The following is a 6,411-nucleotide window of genomic DNA, read 5'->3' on the forward strand; positions in this document are numbered from 1 at the left end:
TCGATTTCAAATGAAACAACATGTGCTTTACCCTAGTAACAGTATTGCTGAGCAAATATAGATTAATGTGATTTTCATTATGATGGTTTATCTGAGTGTCCTGGGTCTCTGCAGCTTCAGCTTTGACTTTGACGTCTTTGATGGCCCTGGTGTTTTCCTCCAAAACACACTTTTTCCTACAGGCACATGTTTGTGTGATTTTCACCCGGCGATAGTGATAGAAGACAGGTTAGGGTTAATGTATTTAATTAGGCAGTCTTGTTCCCTTTCAAGGTTGACATTCAGGGCTACTTGCCGATTTCAACGACAGCTTTGCTCCAGTCGCAGAGTTTTTGTGTCTCCGGCCTCCCAGTAAGTCAGTAACACTCGTCGCTACCTCCTATTGGACATTATATTTGCCTGGATTCACCTGAACTTTTAATTGCCATATTTACTGCTCTGTTTTATTGCCTTAATGTTTGGTGCAGCCCTGTGAGGAGACTTCTGTTGTGATATTGGGCTAAACAAAACCATTAAACTTGAAACTTGAAACTTAACACAGTGTTATTTTAGTCATTTAAGCCCATTCAAAATCAGACATATTTAGTTTCTCTCTCCTGTGGCTGTTTGTGCCAAAGACACTGAGCTTCACCAGAGAAGTCTCAGGAATGTCGTCGACCAAAAACAAAGTTTCAATCTTCATTATTTTATTTTTTAGGAATTTTTTGTTCCCAAATTCCAATATAAATTCTATGATAGTTAGCATCAGAGGTCCCTATGCTAAAGTGGCTATGATAGTTAGCATCAGAGGTCCCTAACCTAAAGTGGCTATGATAGTTAGCATCAGAGGTCCCTATGCTAAAGTGGCTATGATAGTTAGCATCAGAGGTCCCTATGCTAAAGTGGCTATGATAGTTAGCACCAGAGGTCCCTATGCTAAAGTGGCCATGATAGTTAGCATCAGAGGTCCCTATGCTAAAGTGGCCATGATAGTTAGCATCAGAGGTCCCTAAGCTAAAGTGGCTATGATAGTTAGCATCAGAGGTCCCTATGCTAAAGTGGCTATGATAGTTAGCATCAGAGGTCCCTATGCTAAAGTGGCCATGATAGTTAGCATCAGAGGTCCTTATGCTAAAGTGGCCATGATAGTTAGCATCAGAGGTCCCTATGCTAAAGTGGCCATTAGGGTGGTCCTTAAATTCTGACTTTCAAAATTTCATCCTCCCACCCTCCCAATAGATTCTCCCTCAGTAGAAACTAGTTGGTACCAAATATCTCCATGATTGGTCAATATTTAGGGTATGCTCAAAGCGACTCAAGTTTCAATAATAGGCGAAATTACAAACATTTTCATGTTTTCATGTTAAAATATATATTGCTGTTAAACACAAGAATGACAATTAAAGTGTTTGTTAAAGTCATCGGTAATTACCCAATGCCGTCTATAGACGTCAATTGAAATCCGATCGCTGACTGCCAGTGACGTCTATAGACGTCAATTAGGTTTTTCAATGGGAACAGCGGCAGGAAAGCCTTGAGCATGTCTGGAGCTAAAATCTTAGTTGTGCTGCCTAATTCTGCCACCTAGTGACTCAATCAAAGAACTACAAGTTATTTTATTGAGTCACTAGGTGGCAGCATTGCTCTTTCGTTTTCTCAGCTTTTTGGTCAGAAAACAGCATTTTGGGTGATTTCACCTATTTTCTACGGACGATTACTAAAGAATGGAAAGAGGTACAAACAAAATCTTTTTTTAGATGAAAGAAGAGAGTCTAATCTTTCTTTTGGTGGATTTTGTGTTGAAACAAAACCCACCAGCACAGCACAGCGGTTAGTGCTTGTGCTTCACAGCTAGAAGGTCCGGGTTCAATTCCCACCAAGGACGGGGCCTTTCTGTGTGGAGTTTGCATGTTCTCCTCGTGTCTGCGTAGGTTTCCTCCGGGTACTCCGGTTTCCCCTACCACTAAAAACATGTACAATATGTACAAGGCCAGTATGTATGAGAGTGTGTTTGAGAGTGCGCATGGGGTACGACGGATGAAAATTAGCCAAAGGCTACAATCCGGTGTGGCTTGTTCATTAACTTGCACTGTCCCTACCAAATAAACCATAAATAAATAGACCCAGACCTAAATTTTCTGTGGGTCTTGAAAAAACAGTCAAATCCTGACAAACCTCTGGCAGTGGGAGCTCTCTGATTTGAAAATGACTGGCAGTCGATGAGTTAAAGAGCTATAGGCAGTGTTCTCAAGGATTGGCAATGTCATGTCAGTGATAGTTCAATAGAGTGCTTGCGAGATGTTCATAGCTCCACCGCTCAATGTGTCGTTTGATGACGTGGAAGCAAGACCCTTGATCACTGTTGCCTTCATTGAATCGAGATACAGTGTGCGGTGTTTTGTGACGACCTGTAGGACAAACTGTGTCTGTTTCTCATCCTTGTTAATCAAGGCATTGTACTCCTGCTTCAGTGCGACTCCTCATTCGGCAGTATCGTTGACAATGCGAAGTTCGCGGACCACTTCTTCAGATAGTCTGCGTTTGATTCACAAATCTGGACTTGTTGCCAGCAAAGAGTTGGGGAGTAAAGAATCTCAAAGACATTGCATGTGTTGTTGGTACCAAAATCCCTCAAGCCTTTTATCATGGATTGTGGACTGGTCGATTGCAATTCGTTTTGCAGGGTCCTTTGGTGCACTGTGACTTAGTTGCTTAATCATAGCCCTTTTCGCAGCTGCATCGTCTTCTGGATCAAAAAAGGCAAGGGCCACCAACTCTTCGCTTAGGTACCAGAGGTGCCCACAAAGTTTCTTAAAGGCACCCAATGGCAATGATGAGCCTATTTCGATGAGGAGCTTCAACAGACGAAAGTCACCTGCGGGAGCTGATTTTGGTAGTCGGGATAGGAACCATGACTTGACGTATGCTGATACTCCCAACACACAGAAGTTGCCAAGTTCTTGTCTTTCTCTGTTGGTCAGTTTGAAGCCAGCATATCAGAAGATAAACATTTTTAGTGTGTAAATCAGCCGTGCCATGAAAGAGCACGGTGTATGGCACCTGGCTTCATGAACGTTATACCACGTGATGGTACTCCTCCCAGAAGCACTATAAACCGTCTTTTCACTTCAAAAAGTATAAAGAAAAGAAAATGCCTTGTACTCATATCGGTATTGGCAAGTACTTATATCAAAGTACTCGTACTCATATCAGTTTTAGAAAAAGTGTTATCGGTGCATCCCATGACCAACATATGCAGGGATAATAATTAAGTAAAATTTAAATTATCACACATAGACTTGACATTCATTTTAAGGCCTGTTCATACAGAGCACATCACGTGGCGCATCTTCGTCTTTCTGGATAGAAAGCCTCAATGCATTCCTTGACAGCTGTTTATACTGAGCGCGTACAACGCCACAACACAGTCTTCTTGCATTTCTCTCTTTCTACTAACTTCAACCGGCTTGAGCATACCCTAAATACACTCTGATCTGCAAAATAATTGGTAGGAATTGGTTTCTAATGGGGTAGTACCTGATAGGATGGTGGGAGCAACAAAAAAAACATTTTTATTTTTTTCATTGAGATAAGGACCACCCTAGTGGCCATGATAGTTAGCATCAGAGGTCCCTATGCTAAAGTGGCTATGATAGTTAGCATCAGAGGTCCCTATGCTAAAGTGGCCATGATAGTTAGCATCAAGGCTCCTTTTCCTAACTACTTCCTAACTGACTAACCAATTCGGAAGCAACTTGCCATGGCGGACGCTGACGCACATCCGGTTTGGCGTAAGAGCTCTTAGCAATCTGATGGTTTCGGAAGGAGCCCAACGTTCAAGTCATCTGGAGGCATGGCTGTGTCCGAAACGAGGAGAGAGAGCTGTGCATCCAATTATACAATGGAACTATTTTTTTTTCACTCAAACTTGTGTAACCACGGGGCTAGGCTAGGGGTTCCCCATTCAAACAAACCCAATGCCCGAGGTAAGTCTGGTAACAAAAGGAACCAAAGCAGAGGTAGTAAAAATATAAATTTCTTTTATTTTACAGTGTAGTTCAATTGTATTAAAGTTGCTTAAAACATAGCCCTTCCATAACCAAAAACAAACACTTAAAACATAGCTAAAGTAAATGGGGAATTTAAACCAATAGAAAATATTCACAAAAAACAAACTAAATGTTAATCAATCAACTCAAACAAAAGAAAACAGCCCAGCAAACTCCAAAAAAAAAAAAAAAACCCTAACCAAACAGTTCAAATTAAACCAGTGCACAAACAAATAGCTTTTAAAACAACAAGTTGGAAACGTTACTTACGAGAAAGACACGCCGGCACACCAGCCCCGACACTAAGCAACTCAAGCGCACCTTTTTGTAATCGCGCAATCAGTAGTGCGGCCTGGAGAGTGACGGTGCGCTCATGGGCAGGTAGGAACTTTGAAACTCGTAGCAGTAAAACAATATTTACCCACCTGGTTACATCAGTAAACAGATTAAATGCTTCTGTTTTCATTTAGTAGAAACTTAAAGGTCCTATATCCTGCTATTTTTGTGATAAATATAAGTGTTTTCTGGAGGTATTTTTCAAACCCGGAAGACACAACGCTTCGATTCAGTTAACTCCGCCCCCTCTCTCTGCACATACTTTACCATAATATAAATAAACAGCAATAAGTGAAGATACTTCATGATGCAGTTATACAGAGTTGACATCTGCAACACAGCTTCATAAATGGCTAACACACATGCTAATATGCTAACACACATGCTAATATGCTAACACACAAGCTAACCCGCGTTTGGATTGACTCACCGCTCTGGTCCATCTGTTTACATTATGGGACTCGCGTTGGTTATAAAAGTTAATCCACTTTGATTCAGGTGAAGGTTCCCCAAACATCCATCAGTGACAGTCACAGAAAAACAACCAGAATAAGTTGCAACGAGCTCCATCTTCAGCTGCAGCGCAAACATGACTGATCTGTTCAGACGCTCAGAGGATGTGTTTGTTTTGGCCTCAGCTGACCTGGAAGCACCTCGGGCACATCTTTTTTTTTATTTTTTTATTTTTTTTTCTCTTTGCATCTCTCTTACGACAGAAATAATGAAAAGAGTGGTTTACAAATTAAAATCAGGCCGTAAGCATAGAATTAAGACATTACATTACACTCTCACCGATTCCAACCAGTCACAGAAAGCCTTCACACAGGCACAGAGGGTGAAGTGTGGAGGCTTTAAACTCGTCTGGTGAGAAGACGACCGGCTCCATCGTCTGCTCCACTTTTGCTCAGTCCAATGTGCGCCTGGAGCAGAAACAGCAGAAACAGAGGATTCTTTATTCAGTGAATTCTCAACATCATTCGCCACATTGAGGAGGTGGACAGTTTCAAGTACCTGGGCGTTCACCTCAACAATCAACTGGACTGGTCCCACAACACCAACCCCCTGTACAAGAAGGGCCAAAGTCGCCTCCACCTTCTGAGGAGACTGAGGTCCTCTTTTTATGACTCTGTGGTGGCCTCTGCTCTCCACTACGCTGCCGTGTGCTGGGCCCCAGGCCGCACAGAGCGGGACAAGACCAGACTGAACAAGCTGGTCAGGAGGGTCAGCTCCGTCCTGGGCTGCCCCCTGGACTCTGTGGAGGAGGTGAGGGACAGGAGGGTGTTAGCCAAGCTCACCTCCATCATGGACAACACCTCCCACCCACTGCATGGGACTGTAGAGGAGCTGAGCAGCTCTTTCAGTGGCAGACTGAGACACCCCCAGTGCAAGAAGGAGCAGGTCCTTCATCCCCACTGCTGTCAGACTGAACAACAAGACTCTGAAGTAACTGTACTGCAACAACCCCTGTATTTAAATAACTTACCTGCGTCACTTTATCAACCACTTGCACTACGATGTAACCCTGCACTGCTATTAGGGCTGTGCAATTAATCAAAATTCAATTACGATTTCGATTGCAACAGTAAACGATTACAAAATTAGCATAATCGCAAAAAATCGATTATAATTTTTTTTTTTGCAAAGCCGACTTGCGTTATATCAGGCCGCTGGGATTATTTTCCCTTCGCTTTTCTCGCGCCGCGGCTCACGCTTTTGCCTGACATAGAAAACAAACGGCGCTGTGTGATGACGTCATCAGGCCGCGCCGCTCAGTTTGCTTGCGCAGGTGTGAGGGCCGGCCAGCAGGGGGCGGGCGTGAAACAGGGACCTCTCTTTAATCGAGGCGTACTCGAAATCATTTGTACTTTCATGACTGTCCAGAAAACAAAAAAATATCATCATAGTGTTTTGATTAATAAATAAATAAAATAAAGATAGACTTTTTTTTATTTTTTATTTTTTTTATTTATGCACCAGGTGTCAGGTATTTACAGTGAGTACATACATTTATAATAATGAAAATAATAAAAAAATAATAATAATTACA

The sequence above is a fragment of the Gobius niger genome, assembly GCF_951799975.1.
Source record: "Gobius niger genome assembly, chromosome: 22".
Classification (NCBI taxonomy): Eukaryota; Metazoa; Chordata; class Actinopteri; order Gobiiformes; family Gobiidae; genus Gobius; species Gobius niger.